The sequence below is a fragment of the Anticarsia gemmatalis genome, chromosome 4 (genome assembly GCF_050436995.1).
Source record: "Anticarsia gemmatalis isolate Benzon Research Colony breed Stoneville strain chromosome 4, ilAntGemm2 primary, whole genome shotgun sequence".
NCBI lineage: Eukaryota > Metazoa > Arthropoda > Insecta > Lepidoptera > Erebidae > Anticarsia > Anticarsia gemmatalis.
In genome coordinates, this window is record NC_134748.1 from 11,457,077 (window position 1) to 11,475,145 (window position 18,069).

Sequence of the window (18,069 nt, forward strand, 5' to 3'; positions counted from 1 at the left end):
TGCGAAGGGACGGCAAAGTTTCGCGACGGTCAGTTGGAATCGCTCAATCAATTTGAGACATTTGAAATGATGTAACGCCGACGGATATGACCGCCCTTGAAACTATTTTTGTAAGAAATATGTTTGGCAATTTTTTTGTGTGATATTCATACATAACTATTTCATTTTGTATAACATTACGAATGAAGATAGATGGAATACACCGTTCCATTTTATCTTATGTAATTCATCTCCTTGTAATAGGTGGTGAGCCTCTAGCCATTTACCTATCATGATACCATACTCCGCGTGGTCTGCTTATTTACGCGACTGCCACAAGGTCTTTGTAACATTGGCTCCATCATTGGGCATAACCAACGTGATATTATTAGGTCTGGGCAAAGTCTTTTCGCATAATAGTATGTAAAAACTTGTAATAAAATCTTTGACTACACAAAAATCTCGATATTTGGGTACCTCACGAGCTCACTGAAAGAAACCTAATGAACCGTGTACTCATTTGTGGTTCTTGAAGCCAAAGAGATTTTATTACAAGTTCATACATACTGTAATGCGAAAAGACTTTTTCCCCGACCTAATACATATATTATGATTATTATGCGAGGAGCAGCCAACAAGTATACATTCTCTGATCAGACAGATCAGGCGCACGTTACTAGTACCTACTGATTCACGAAACAGCAGGTATAATGTAGAATGAAAAAATCTGCCGCTTTAGTAAATGTTTTACAATCTTACGAATTCAATAATGTAAAAACATGTAAATACTCAATACATTGGATATTGGCAATGTTCTACATACGAATAAGTTTTGTTTACATGTAAACAGTGTAAGCTCGCCGCTTCGTACATACTCCCTGAGGCTTCTGCGTATTCTACGTGGAAAGATGTTTGTCTAAGTTGAAGACGTACGTCTCACTTAAGTTTAGATATTTGGTTATTATTTTGTGCTATTTGAAAGCCCTACTGTTATAGTTACAAGCATTTAAAATATAAATTCATAATATTCTTTAGACTGGCAACAGGGTAGAGCGGCCAGTTTTATTAAAACTGACATGATACGTGGCACTATGTTGTAGCTAATTACGCGAACACATTTTCTATCCTCTTTTGTCCAATTCGTGGTACTGTTTTTTCACTCTAAAGGCTTGGCAACGATAGGGAAAGTTCAATAAACTAGCTTAACGTGCCCGTATGTGACCTGATTTTTAAGACCATGTGCCATCACTACGAACTACAGAACTTTAAAACTCAAGAAAACCTCTGACCATTTGAATGTGTATTGCACGCAGAAAATACTTTAACTGTAAAACTACCTCCTAAAATCTTAAACTAGCTATATTTCCGTTCCTAAAAACATTATTTCTCATAAACGTCACAGTGTGAAAGCTCAAGACAAAACAGCCCATTGAACCAGGAACAAAGCAAGGCTTAGTACTCTTCATTAACTCACTAAACAAAAGCGTATCCTTAATCTCGTAACAACAGAACTCGCCAAAAATTCTAAACACATTCGTAATCAACTATTACGGTGCGAGGAATTAAGGGCATATCCTCACAAAGCAAATTACGAAATATGAACACAATTAAACAGAATTCAAAATGATTACCATATAAATATTTAAAGTTTTCCATTCCAAGTAAAATTGAGACAAAAACTGCTGATGTTTCGAGTTGTTCATAAAATTGAGAAAAACTGTGTTGGTATCTTTCGTTTTTACGCCCTATCGGCTGCAAAATTTACAATAAAATTTACCAGAGCTCACTTGGCCATTGAAATGTCAAATTATTTAGCGGTACATCGTAAGATTACAATTATATTATTATGATATTTCTTATAATATGTCTTGTTTTACTTACCCAATCCTGATTGAAGTTCACTCTTATACTCAGAGCTAAACGGCAAACAATCAGCAACGAACAATACGCCTAACACAAACCAAGGTATTCGGTTAATTTCAGTTCTATTGTGATGGATATAATTGGTTTTCAGTACAATAGGCGCCATGTAATTGGTAGCTTACAAGGCTTTTCTAACATCAATCAACCTGCAATATTTGTTTGTATGTTTGTATACAACAGACGTAGTTTGTAAATTGTTTAATATGAATATCTATTTGTGAGAGTGGAAGTCGTTGACCCCGCCGAAATTTGGACCACTCATCAGCGGCTCTATATTTCATCATCATGATCATAAGGATCATCATCGTCTTGTAAACTGCTTTAAAATAATGCCGTCGACATGTAATCTTCAGTACATGTTGGCAGGCTTATAATTGTCCAAAACAATATATTCATGTGTAGTCATTAATTCCAGTTTCAAATGTATTCTTTTATTGGACTGCAATTAGTTTCGTACTCAGGTCAATGACCTTAAACTGCGATAAATTAGATCCAGAGAATTGTTTCTTTTGTTACAATTCTCGTAAATGGATAAATAGACTTTATTTCACAAAACATAGTAATATTCTCAAACGTTTATTAGACTACTCGTATTATTAATTAGCTTTCATAATATTTCAGCAACAAAATGTTAATCTAGCATTTGTCTACTGTAACTTTTTATTATTTTATATGACATCGTAAGTGTGAAAGAGTATCATAATCGCCATTTTCTTTTAACATTGAGCCATTTTTTGAGAATACCTGACATCTTCAATTCGCACTGCATCACTACCCCAATGACGTCACATTATAGCTACTTTTAAGTATTAAAAAAAACCACAATCAATACTACATTTAAACAAATTCGGTAGCAATTTCGAAAAGGGATGACGTCATCAATGTACCACATTACGACTAAAGTAAAAAAAACAGAGCTATTTTTAAAGATCTTACAAAAATAGTACTCCATTTCACAAATTCAATTACATTCACAAACAAAATTGTTAAGAAAGAACCGCAGATCTCTCTCTGAGCATTATCCATTGTACAGTCAGAAGCCAAAATATGTGTACACTGAACTTTTTTAAAGCAACTTCGACAAAGAAATACTGTCTATTAATATTGTGACGAAGACGAGTTATAGCCAAGTAGTCTAAGCCAGCACCTCCCACGAAAGTGGTCGATGATACATACTCGAGCCAATTCATAGTATTCAAACATCGTAGTCATAAGAGTTAATTAACTCAATTCTTGAAGGAAAGCAAAATCCAGCATAGTGTACTGAAGGTCTTAAAGGTCCGGGAGGATACCCTTGCTCAGCACTAGAACAGTAATGTGTTAAATTTCTTTTTTTAATATCTATACTAATCTATACTATACTAATATTATAAAGCTGAAGAGTTTGTTTGTTTGTTTGTTTGAACACGCTAATCTCAGGAACTACTGGACCGATTTGAAAAATTCTTTCAGTGTTCGATAGCCCGTTTATTGAGGAAGGTTATAGACTTACTTCTTATATCATCACGCTACGACCAATAGGAGCAGAGTACGAATAAAAATGTTACAAAAACGGGGAAAATGATCACCTATTGTCTCTTATGTGACGCAAGCGAAGTTGCGCGGGTCAGCTAGTCAATAATAGAACTGACATTTTCATATGAAAATACTACCAAAAATGTACATTTTTATACTCGAGACTGTACAAGGCATTCCATCATTACCTCAAGGACTTTTATGTTTTTGTCACACTTGCGTCAAAAGATGTTACAAATTGAATCAAACAGGCCTTTGAACTCGCAAAGCCGGGTAATGTAAACGTGTTTTTTTGCCGCCAAAATGAGAATAGTGAGGGAATAAAACAAAAATGTTGCTTTGTTGTTGTGTTTGAATGGATTGAGAATTGTGTCAATGTAGCGTTAGAAGATTTTTTTAGTTTTGATATCGTTGTTTCAGTGAACGGGTATGTTTGGTTTTTGGTAGTTAGATTGAAACTATTAAAAATATTGCATTTGTAGTGTATTATTAATCCTTTGATGTAATAATGTTACAGTTAAAAAATTGTGATATTGTTGCAAATATGTAGTCTCTTTTTTAAATTTAAAATTCTGATCAGAGTTTTAGGGTTGAGTCTCTATCTAGATACTAAGAAAGTAGTCAAACGTCGGGATTTTAAGAAGAAAATTTAGACTATCCTGTCAAAAATTAGAATAACTTCTAATAAAAAGCCAGGTGGTGAATGCATTCAGAAATCACACCTACAGACCTCATGACCGCCACATACTCTAACACACAAATCGAATAGTCGTAAATTTTAACTATTAGTACCAAATAAAAATAGTCAACTATAAAAAAACTTAAAACTCATTTGACTTACATGCTGAAGTCAAGTCGGCTCTCAGACAGCACTCAATCCGCCATCGAGCACTTGAGACTAGATTATTATCTGTCTCTATGCTAGCGTGACAACTTGTTAGTGAAGACTCCTTCAATATCTAAATATATAAAACTCAAAGGTGACTGATATATACTGGTTTTTGAGGCACATTTAGCGGTATTTTATCTATTCAATATGTCATGTTTATATGAGTTTAAACGCTATTAATTGAAAAATGTACCTCAGAAACCGCGAAATTTGTAGATCAACAACAACAAGAACATCAACATCAACATTCAAGCATCCGCTAAGAAAAGATTTTAATCAATTATACCCCCAAGAGGATAAAATAGAGGATAATAGTTTGTATAAAAAAATGTGCTAAGTCAGAGACCACGCGGACGAAGTCGCGGGCAAAAGCTACATTATTATCTCTCTTTGTGCTAGCGTAATAACTTGTTAGTGAAATCTTCTTCTATATTATATTAATATATTTGAGATAGTTTCATCTTGAATTTATATTAGAATAAATTAATTGAGAAGTAGAGATTGTAGATTTAACTGATCTTTACAACATAGCTTGTATTCATAAATTAAATTGCGATTGCAATTAGATTTCTGAAAAGGTATGACGAAATAAAGATGTATTTATTTGTTGTATATTTCTAGCAGTTACACTGCTGGATTATTGTATTTATTCTTTTTATATGGAAAAATTGTGTATGAAAAAAAAATAGATTTGTTAATTCTGACATCTAGGAAAAAGCCGCTTGCCTTAAACCCTGGACGTTAAGATATCACCCATTTAGACAAACACAAAAATACACCATTTTATTTTCTTATTTAGTTATGGGCGATAAACAAAAATCCCCCTTTCTCAAATCACACTTCAAAACAAAACACTTCTCAAACACCACATTCCTCTCAACCGCGTTCGATAATCATAACGCGATTATCTTCAGAATTACAATAGTTGAGATATTAGGGTTAAACGAGGCGTTTAAACTTCCACGCTTAGTTCCCCAGTTGCCACAGGGTGCGGAACCACGCCAAGTTTGAAACAACTTCAACAACACTTGAATGTATAAAACTGTAATTAACTTGATTCCACTGTTTTATAATTACATTTTTAGTGATATTGTTTTGTAGAGGGTGCTACGACGTAGCGGGATGTATGCTACGGCGTAGGCTACTGTCTACGATTAAACAACTCTTTTCAAAAACGATTATAACTTGTTTGTTGAATTCTTTACATACCTAATTACAAAAATCACAACGTATTGCACAATCAACACGTTTGTAAACTAAATAATTGACAAGAGACTACATAGATTTTATAAATAGAAATATATTAATAATTCATTACTATTGCACTATATTCGTTGCTGATAGTTTTTCATTAACGTTTCAAAATTGACTATTGTTAAAAATATTTCTTTTTAGATTCGACGAAATAATTTTACTTACAGTGTCAAAAATATTACACACCAACATTAATTCTGCACGACAGTTACAACAGCTCTCTAAAGTAGATTTAAAACGATTCAAAAACCCCTATTCACAAAACTAGTCGCTTATAACTCGCTATACACATTTCATACCTCTGCTTACACAATAGAGTCGAACAGATATTGTTTTCCACTCCGCTAATCTTCAATGACATCGGTCCCGCGATAAATTTACTATGATTCCCTGAATCAAGGGCTTGTTTAATGTTTATTAACTGTTTGGTCCGGTTACAGGATTTGTTAGCATTTTCAAACTCGTATTGATATTTGTAAGCTGTGAATTAACGAAAAATAAAATAAAAAGCACATTCCAATATAACGTCACTGTAAAAGTGTTCGAACGGAAAAACTTTGTAGAATGAAGACTTTTCATCATCATCATCATCTCAGCCGGGAATCGGCCACTGCTGGACAAAGGCCTCCCCCATCGAGCGCCAATAGGACCGGTCCTGGGCTGCCCTCATCCATCAGACTCCGGCAACCCTTACCAGGTCGTCGGTCCAAGAATTAACTAAATTAATTAATTAATTGAATTAATTATTATTATAGAAGACTTTTAACTTTACGAAATATCCGAACATAAAAGGAATATTCGTATTATTTTCCCAATAAATTAAAACTATATTATGATTAGAAATAAATAAAGTGTTTTTCTTTTATCCCCGAAAATTTTAAATATTATGTTGAGTCAGACGACAAAGTTCAGCTTTTCATTCACAGAATAGTTCAAAAGCCTTCATATTACGTCAAAACAAGACTATGTCCTTCAACTAATATATAAGATTATAAGTGTTATTTTTACATTCAAGCTGAGTTTTTATTGAGCTAGGACGTGACCTAGATATACAATGGATCTAATTTCATCGACTTATTCAAGTTACATCTCGTAAATATGCCTTAAATTATTCGGATCTTATTAGTTTATTTTGTTAGTGGTAGCTCTCGAGAGGATATTTGCTGTGATTAGTTATTTGGTACGTCAAAAGGCTAATTTGTTACAATGTTGTCTGTAATGTTTTAGGTAAACATGACATACTTGTAATTTTTATGTCTACAATAAAACCTAAAAACGATGACCGAAGTTCATCAAAACTAAAATAAATTAATTTGTTTGTAACTCAATTAAAGAGAACTTAGCTACTAGCTAACGTTTCGTAATTATTGTAACAAAACTTAACTCTCTGGTCTCTGCCTACTACTAAAGCAAGAAGTTGTGATTTTACGTACGTATGCTTGCAAACTGAAAAACATGTTTTACAAAATTAAACCTAATTTATCATTCCGATTAATAACTATAAATATCATCTGCATAGCATAATCATAATTTTCTGCATAGCAAACGTTAAAGAAATTAATTTAATATTTTTAAACTGATTAATTTTAATTTAAATGCACTACCACATATTCAAATTGAAACACAATCGCAAAAATATTTTCATATCTTCATAACATACTGTCGACAATCATTTCACTATAAATATTCTCATCACAAAAGCGTTTACACAATAAACTAGGTTTTATTGCCTGCATTGCGACGTTCTATTGTGGCTGTATATAAAATTGTCACAGTCAGAAAAGATATTTATTATCTATGAAAGAATACGCGCGCATCTGGGTCGTGAACGACATGTATTGGATTTGACAGGTCGTTGTGGCGGGAAAAAATATCAATGTAGATTAAAAATGGCACGTGTTTATCGGGTTATTGGAAAACTACTGAGACATAATTAAGAATTTGTAGTGTAAAATTAAAAAATAGTTCTTCCGCTCCAAAGCTGTGAAAAAAAGTAGGCGTTTAGTTCAAAAGATTGTTAATATTTAAGAAAAAAATAAAATGTTAAAGTAATTAAACAATTTTTAGAGTAAATTATATAAATAGACCATTGAAATTAGGAACACGCATCAAAAATAAAGTTTGCCGGAAAATTTTCAGTTTTTCTTTTTGTTAGCAAGCTAGACATAACTTAATTTAGAAAAATCTGCTGTTGTATATTAAAAAAATAAGAACTTTCTATGCTACAGAATCTAAGGATATACCTCCAACAAATAATATATGGCGTTATATATCTAACATTAACTATATCAAAAACTATTACGTTACGTGTACAAAACCCCTTTCAATTTTCCGTTTCCCTAATCGTTTCTAAACAACATTAAATACATCGAACCTTTTGTTCCTCACTTTATGACGTCATAATGTGTCAATAAATGTCCGATCGGGTTCAATGACCGGTCATCAAATGTAACGGCCAGGTGCTACCGGTAATATATTTAATTGGATTCTATATGATCTTTATTGGTTATAAATATCGGGTTATTGTGTGGAAAGGTTGGTATGGGTAATTTAATATTCGGAAGCGTATTGTTTAGTTTTTGTAATGCGAGTGCTGGTTACGAGAGTCTCAAGTTTGATACATAAGTTGAGCAAATGTTGTCGTACCCGATATGATATATCTCTGGTATATCTCTGATTTGAAATAATTAATTAGTATAGTCAATCAGGAAACGATAACAATGTGTATTGTAAGTTTAGCATAATTTAAATATTTTGTTGAAATAGTTTACACAATAAACAATTGTTAACAAAAAAACTAGAAAATAATATAAGTATGTTCCCCTTGTTGATAATTATAATGACATCATGCAGTACAAAATCTCAAAACACGCTTTTCCCACTAAACTCCTAGCTTATACTAATTTACAAAATGGACTTTATATCTGAAATCCAACTAAAACGCAAATAAGACGACATTATTTCGCTCTTAAAAATTCTAACACATTACTTTTGTGGACACCAGTCCACATATTATTTGGCAAATGCAAATCGTGACCACAGTATTCTTATCAAACGAACAACAATACCTATTAAAACCTCACTACCAACCTCCACAGTACAAAAACATTGGTACAGTCTACTCCAATTCACTTTACCGTACAAAGAGAATTCGAATCAGTTGCACAAGTCCTCCGCTCCTCAAACAAAACCTAGTGAGTTCTAGTCGAGGATATTTACAAAGCCTACGTGGACTATCCTTTTAACATTAGGCTTTCAAGGTATAATGTTTAAGTTGTTTTAAGTAAAGGTGTTTAGCCAGAGATTATTTAAATGCATACACATATGGACATAAAATCACGCTTTAAGGTAGATAGAGACCAAAGAACGATACTAACGAACACCATTTCTTGCTTTTAAAAATCTGTGTAGCTATTCAGAGTATTCTTATGAAATATGAATAACATAATTATGATTGTATGCAACAGTAAGGTTTACATTTTTAGTTAAGTATAGTTATTTTTATGACAATCTTTCCACCGATAGGGTGGTTTGAATAGAAAGGGGGGGGGGGGGGTCATGCTCAGCATTGGGACACTGAACTAGGCTAAGAGTTAAGTAGCTGCCTATTGCATCACCATTGAACTAATAAAAATGGTCATCAAACAGCACAAACCATTATTTAAAAAGCCACTTAACAAAAAAAGGCCTCTTTAAACTTGGGAGACATGCGTGAGCACTAGTTTTTTGTTTAATGAACTAACAAAATCTGCCTACACATAACACTAAACCTTATAACGTACTAACCACACAATATTAAGAATCTACATACTAAAAACAGACTCACAAAATGGCGGTCCCCAGACGTGAATAAACCCTAACAAGATAACCTGAACCTTTCTGTTACAATGTTACGGTGCGTACAGATTCACGTAATGTAACATACCATGTAAAATGCAATGCAACAATTAACCTTAGAAATAATCAGTCTCTTATATTAGTATCTTGTGAGAGATTTTACACAAATGTAAAAGCAATGCACGAAAAGTACAGCGGTACTCTTAACTATTACTTATAGGTCTCACACAAATAATGGTTTAGTCTGGAAAATCAAACCTGCACTTGGACGCTCGATGCATGCAATCATGCTGTCACGTCCAGAATGCTACCGCTATTAGTGGTATGTGGAGTAATTTCGACAGTTTCATAAAATTACGCGGCGCAGTTTTATAGCGATTGTGCGCTCAGTTCTCGGACAAGACGCTGTATTGTCGAATGTTCCCGCAGATTTAATTGAACACATTGAATACCTTTTTGCTTTAACATAATGTTAAAAAATACCTTTTAAAAACAAATCCGGTAAAGCTAATCTAAACGTACCGCTACAAAGTCAGAAGTATGGACAAACAAATTAGCCTTGTTCAGACATGTCCCCGCCGGCTAATATTGAAGGGCAGGTCTTAAACGTAATTAGGCTAAGACCACGAACTAAGTGTAGGCTTTGAAGATGTTAGTTCTTATCGGTAATGTCTGCACGTAATATCAGCTTGTGTTGGTACATAAGACTGTATGCTCAAGGGCTACCTATTAACGGTATCAGTAACCTAACTTTAGTAGAGTATACTTGAACTTAGTCAGTTATAAAAAGAGTGATTTTGTATTAATTAAATACACGAAGTAATTTCCTACTTCGTGGAAATTACTTCGTGTATATGAATATATTCGTGTATGTAAATAATTCATATGAAATACGTTGAGGTTCTGATCACATTTTCCTTAAAAAAATTGTCTTGATGGTTATTCAGTTGCTGTTGGCACATAATGGTAGAAAAACCGTTACAATTACCCTTTAGTTAAAGTGGCTGAGGTCCTATCCTTTTACGTAAAGATATCAATCCTGCGTTTTTCCTGTAACCAATATTGTTGGAATACCGTCCTACCGGATAATGCGGTGGGGCAATAGAACGAAATTATTAAATTGAAAATGTATCGTACATCATTTATATAGTAAATTGTGCTCTTTAAAAGACGTTCAAAATACTTACTTTACTCTTGCTTGTATGTTTTTATTCAGTGGTTTAGGCTAACAGTTTTATCTTGTTGAGTCAGAATCAGTTTTACAACCCTTTTTTGCCAGAACCTAAATAAGCAAGGCATTTTATCAAGATAAAGGGTGGCGAAATCTTTTAGAAATGAGGCGTTAACGGTCTAGATAAACAAAGAACTTGGATACATTTAAAGTAAATATAATGAAGCGTCCATCGAGATTATGGCTCATAGCACACATAATTACGCGAAAACATAGTATCACCGCATCCTTTTTCTAAGTTTATGACGTGAGTGGTGGAAAACCGTCAAAGTGCCCTAAACACTTTTACAATTTGTCATATAAATGTGCCGGATATACTATTCTGCTTTAGTTATAACTTTGATTTACCTCTTAACAAGTCACATTTTCTTGGAGCCGAGTGCCCAAGTGGCTGATCTTTTACAGTTGCATACCTACATATTTCTTTTTTAGTAAAGATATGTGTACTATGAGCTTTACCGACCGTTACTTGTTGAGAAATTCCCTCTCATTCATCTCGGCCAAGTGACTTGTCAGATTAGATTATAGTCTGAAGTAATTCTTTAGAAAAACTGGTGTTTAAAATGGTGGAGAAGACCTTGCATTAGTTATAGAATTATCTCGTTGTCCAGTTTCAAGGCTGAAGATATTTTTTAACAGATTTATTGTTTTTTTTGCCATTGTCTTTTGAATCAAGGCCAAATATTCACCAAGAATACTTAGAAGAGGGCTTCTAAGTATACTGCAACAAGCAGGGTGCTTGCAGTTTGGGTACCAAAAAGCAGATTAGGTTTTTCAAAGGTAGTAAAAACAAATTTAAGATTGTACGTAAATATTTTTGATGTCGTGTAATGGTGAACCAATAGCCACACATTGGTTACCTTGCCAACCACCAGAAATTATTAGAAAACTAATCAACACAAATCAATACCAATGCTTATAATAAAAAAAAATCACGCAATTAGTTACCGGTAACGCCATATTACCATTCATCCCCTTAATTTCGAACATATCTCTGCTAATAGAACTCAAATAACTTGAAACGTTCAATATTTTCACCTTTTACCTCACAATTCCATTCACATTTTACCAAACCATGCATACAAGCTCAAAGCAAAAATGCAAAGCGGCTATGAAATAGATAAAAGCGTAAGAAACAGATACAAGCGGTGACAGTGCACAACGGAGCGCAATTCTCACACAAATGTACTACAAACCTTGTCTATCATTGAGGTTTTGTTGAGCGCGATTCACACTATTTGATGCGTTTGTAACTTGAAACAAATGGAAATCTATACTAATATTATAAAGCTGAAGAGTTTGTTTGTTTGTTTGTTTGTTTGAACGCGCTAATCTCAGGAACTACTGGTCCGATTTGAAAAATTCTTTCAGTGTTAGATAGCCCATTTATCGGGGAAGGCTATAGGCTATATAACATCACGCTACGGTCATTAGGAGCGGAGTAGCAACGAAAAATGTTGCAAAAACGGGGAAATTTTTGACCCATTCTCTTAGGTGACGCAAGCGAAGTTGCGCGGGTCAGCTAGTGATTTATATACAGTGTTCTTTCTGATCTCATAAAGGTAATATACATTTGGTTAATTATATTGCATCTTATTTTCTGGTAGCTATAATATATATATTGCCATTTGGTTACGGCACTACACATAGCTACCCAAAGGTACGCTATAGGTACACGGTGTGTTCACCATGTACCGTTTTTAACTAGCCAGTAAATCAATCAGTGGGATCCTTGTTCTACAATTGCGCATATTACTCTACTACTCACACAAATGTACTACAGACCTTGTCTATCATTGAGGTTTTGTTGAGCGCGATTCACACTACTCAATGCGGATGTATTCGATTGTTGAAACTACATTTTTGCGATATATTCTTGTCTAAATGTTACATTTTAAATTGATGAATATATGAATTTATGACATTAACACATTTATATATATTTCTATATAGTGTCAAAACAATTCACCAAATTCCAGGCGTCTTTGTTAATTACTTACTAATAACAATCTTGCTACTAAAACTAGCTAGCTATGCGACATAAAAAAATCAAACGACATTTTGTCGCTACCAAGAAGTCAAACCTTGAACCCCGTACAGTCTCACTATTAGGAACAAATGCGCTTATAAGATGCATTCTAAAACTTCTAGTGTCACGGATACTACCTGTCTTAGTCTCTATACATTATATTTCATGTAGATGCGACAAAGACAAAAATCATCTCTAAGCTATGCCTTCAACCAATTTACACATCTAGTTCAATGCTAAACCATAGAATAATTAACAGCACCAGTAGCAAAATTCCACTAACAATATAAGTACAGTGTAGACACAACCTTAAAGCCATTCCAAGCCGATTGTTCGGACAAATCACGCGGTAAGCCTCGGATTTTGAATTACGAAATTTTGAATTAGAATTGTAATTAGAACTCTTGTTATTGTTGCACGTGAACTGAATTGGAGAGCTACAATACATTGTACGAAACTAACTAGTTTTGGAAACAAAGATGTCGTGATTCTAGGTATTTAGTTTGTTTGACATCACGTTTGTTTATATTGGATATAGGAGAATAGACTAATGAGTTTGAATATTAGTAAACATACCTAATTATGAGCTTATACAATTGAAATATATATAGTTTTTTTAAATGAGTCACTGGCTAGCTGTTTTTATTGCAACAAAATACGTTATCAAACTTGATGTCATGGAAAGCAACTCAATGATTTAATGAGGCTTAAAATAATTAGGAATTTAATAGTTAGCGAAGAAGCTTTACTTTCGAAAATAGTTTTTGTAGTTCCTTACTGGGTTAGAAAATATAATTATAATCCAATAATCAAGTATACGGCGAAGCATTGATACATAGATTTGTTCATATTTACATATGTATAGAAAAATCTTTCACTAAAATGAAGAATTTAGTTAAATCTTACTACCATGTTTTTTAGCCATTTCAGTAAGTCCTTTTATTACTAAAAACCGATCTAGCAATCTTGCACCACAAACAAACAAACACACTCAATCATAGCGGCCCGAGTACCAGGGCACCATAACTCGCGAAGCGTGTAATTACCGTCAGTAGTTTAGTACTATCGGTTACAAATGCAAATCCGCGCGTTCACGTGACGTCACGAATTAATGCGGTGCAGCCCGTATTGATGAACTCTGATGTCGAATACATTACTGTTGCCGTTTGTTACGTGGGCTTGTTGTTTTGCTAGCTTTGATTTACACTGGTTAGAGGTAAAAACACTATCGAATTTTAGGTAATTTGTAGTACAGCGGTAGGACTGAATAAAGACTGCTTCCAGCACAAAATGAGACGAGTGTGTACAAGTACAAGTTATGCGTTCGAGGTCAGTAATTTTTTGTGCGATTCCTATAGGCGAGACAGTAAGTTGTACTCAAAATTCCCCGTGGGATAAACTTCTACTTGTTGGGAATTATAGTGAAATCGTAGAACTGATTTAAAAGCTCCATCTATTCCAGAAAACTACCAAACTGTTACAGTAGTATTTTCAAACCGGCAAATGACAACAAGACATATTACAGAATCGTCAAAATTACACAAAATGAGAATTTTCTCGCTCTCAAACCATGAATAGATTATATTCCTAGTTGCACCAAGCGGACCAGTAAATTGTCCCGAGCACGCGTCGACCACAACATAAAGGAACTGCACCTCTCGCACACACTTTATCAAAGCACTGTATAAAATATACTGTCTCGCTTCTGAATATTTTGGAAACGTCTCACAATAGCGCTGTTGCTTTATTATAGAAGTTCACAAGTGCGTCTATGAAATTGGGCGCTCGTTTCAGGAGAAAATCGATTCGTTGCTGTCGAAAAATTCAAACTTAGATGCAATAGTCTTTAGTTCACCTGCAATGATTTTTTTATTTGAGTGTTTATTATTAATCACTATCGAGATAGATTTGGATTTTTTACAGCAAATTATGCAACACTTTTTACAATATCGTATCGGGGATATTTAAGCACACTACAATTATTGTGATACTAGCTGACCCGCGCAACTTCGTTTGCGTCACATAAGAGAATCATAATTTTCCCCGTTTTTATAACATTTTTCACTGGTACTCTGCTCCTATGGGTTGTAGCGTGATGATATATAGCCTATAGCCATCATCATTATTTTTTTTATGTTTAATTCCTTTATTATTATTTTTTTCGTTTGTACACATAAAATTATTATTTAATATATTAATTTAATGCTTAGTTTTAATTATTATTGTTAAAATAGATTATAATAAATCTTTGTTTAGTTTATATAGTTGTAAATATTGAAATAGAATTAAATGCCTATAGCCTTCCTCGATAAATGGGCTATCTACCACTGAAATAATTTTTCAAATCGGACCAGTAGTTTCCGAGATTAGCGCCTTCAAACAAACAAACAAACTCTTCAGCTTTATAATATTAGTATAGATATATTGTGTACTAAAATGTTTCAATAAAGCTACTTGCTACTATTTAACTTCATCGTATAATGCATTCAATTGCTATTTTGCACTTCTTTTTTTAATAATAATAAATTTTAATGCACTTATTTTCGATCTAGCACAAATTGTGACTTACAAACACAAGTGTCAGTATTCATCCTAAACAAATGGACTACAGGATTTTGATTTTACGCAGTATTTTGTCTAAAATCACTAGCAATTAGCCAACACGACACAAGCAATACTCTCAACCAAACACTGTTTATCTTGCACCAACAACAAACTCCAACAAACTATTTACCTTTACAATTATTTACCAAGTTCCCGATTTTGTTGACTTAAAGTTAAGCCTGAGGCTAACAGCATCACTATTATGAATTCCAGTCAAACTTTGACTATGAACTTGTATTAACTAGCGTATTGATCGTTAGTTTATTTGCTAGTAATCGTAGCTTGGAGTAAGACAGGCTAGTTTGAACTTCGGTTTATAGAACTTGACTGCTTTCATGGCGCAGTATTTTAGGTCGCCACGCAGCTACCATTGCGTCGGGAGGTCGGGGGATCGATTTCGACACGGAACAATTATTTGTGCGATCCATTAAATTGTTTCGTGTCTGGTTGTACTTTGTGACTACATACTTAATGCCCTATTTAGCCACTTAGGGTTGTTTTTTCAAAACTAACTACGTTTAATTGAATAACTGATGAAGCTGAAAAGTTAGTTCAACCTTTTCCTGTTAGGAATTTCCGATGCCCGTACCTCGCGGACCACATAAAGTTGTCTGTCCTGCGCCCGATCTCTTGTTAGTTACTTATGACTAAGCAAAATCAGGTATAACGCTGGAGAAAGAAATGCCTAAGAAACGGCTGACTTATTAAGAAAACAGGATATTAGATTATGACCCATGACCAGACCCATATACACCATAAATATACCATATAATGATGATAATGGTAAAAAAACAGCTCTGAACGCCGTTGTTTATATAAAACTAAGTATCATAGGGATTCATATTTTAATACGTTAAAGAAAATATTCTAACATTACTCGGAATACACAACATTAGCATTTAAATGAATCATTTCCTCATATCGAGAAATCCTAAAAGTTCGATTAAAATAAGTAATGTTAACCGTAACTTGTAATTTTGCATATAAATTGCAAATTTACGCACATTCGACTCTACGCTCGCTAAGCCTGTGTGAGTAGTACGTCAATGATTTACATAATATATTCTGAATTTCATTACTTGCTTTTACTTTAAATATACAAGACATTTCCTCATTCTATAATGCACCATTTTTGCTAGGTTAAGTCGGACTAACAATGAGATGACGCAAGTTTGATTCTTACCAAAATCACTTTCTTACTAAACCTGCTCCAAGCCCTGTCTTTGAAACAGGTCTCTAGCGTAGCTAAAGTGATTCGAAGGATTGCTACTACCTACTGTATAACCCAAAATGCTAGAATACACAATATCCAATACGAAGCGGCTTTTATTTAAGTGACGTAGCTATATCTCCACTATCGCCTTTCGATTACAAGCTAGCTATCAATAAATTTTGTACGAATCTGGGCAACGCCTCTAGTGGACACCGTAGAAACTATTACAGCCGTACATTTTAAATGTCAAACTCTCGATACTCGATAGTACCGACTGTAAACAATCTCACAGTAACAAGCTGTGAGTGCCTGTGAGATAAACAGATCTTCCAAAATATAATACGCAAAATATAACAGCCAAATAAAAATATAAACGACAAAACATCCGTATTCTCAAAGAATACGAGAACGCAGCCCTCAAAAATTAAAACCGTCTAGTATTTCATATTCATATCTTGTCAGGAGCGTAATATGAATTTATGGTAGGTTCGGCTTGCGTGAAAAATATGAGGGTGCCATCAGCGAATCAGAAATGCAATAGGGTCGGATATCGGTCACCTTGTTTATTGCCATTCCAACCTTACGCTGAATAGGATTATGACAAATGCTTTGCAAATGTCCGTGGTATTTACTCGCTGTTTGAAGATATTTTAGGTGTGTAGATAGTTATAAAGAAGCCTAGTTTTATTTTGTATCTCATCACTTGAAATGGTTGAAACGAATGTTTCAAACAGTTTTATGTAAAATAAAAAAGGGCTTAAGTAGTTCGCCCTCCCGCAAAATTTTATTACAATTGATAAGTAATGAACACAGCCAGACTGTATTCCTGCCTGCACTATGTGTGTCTAATAAATGAACTAGTTTATCAAACCATATAAAAGTAAGATATTTTTTTTTTACAATTTGGGTAATTGTAAATTGTAGTCTAATATTTTTCGAACATTTTTTTTATCCGAAGAGCATTATTATATCCTCATTTAAAGACAAATAATGCGTTCATTGATCTCAATGTTTTGTTGTATTTACAAAAGAAACACAAATTTTACTACCACCTTCTACAACTTCCGCTAATACTCACAAAGGCATACTAAAACTTATTGAATAATAAACTTTATTATCTTTACAAAATGTTTCATGAACGACAGAGTAAGTAGGTCTGATCTTACTATCTTCTCCCAATAAATATTTATTAGTGTTACTGAAAGAACAATTCGCACCCTCAGTGCAAGAAAGACGTAAGTACGAAAACTAAATTGTAATACAGTTTCGAAAGGTATTTTTTAGTAATATTTAAAAGTTAAGGTTTCACATTAAAGAAAATATTTGTCGCTTCGCTATAATATTTGATAACATTTTGTAGATGATTTGAATATTTAGTAAATTAAGGAAGTCAATAAACCAAATGCGCGTAAAATCGTGTAAAAATACATATAATACTAAATTGCTAAACGGGTCATAAATTGCTGCGAATTCTCGTAATATTTAAAAAATAAATTAGGTTTATAAAAATGTACATAAGCTACGTATTTTTTGTATATTACACAGAATCAGAGAACCAAAAACATAAAACTAAAACTAGTTAAAAAGCTTGTTGG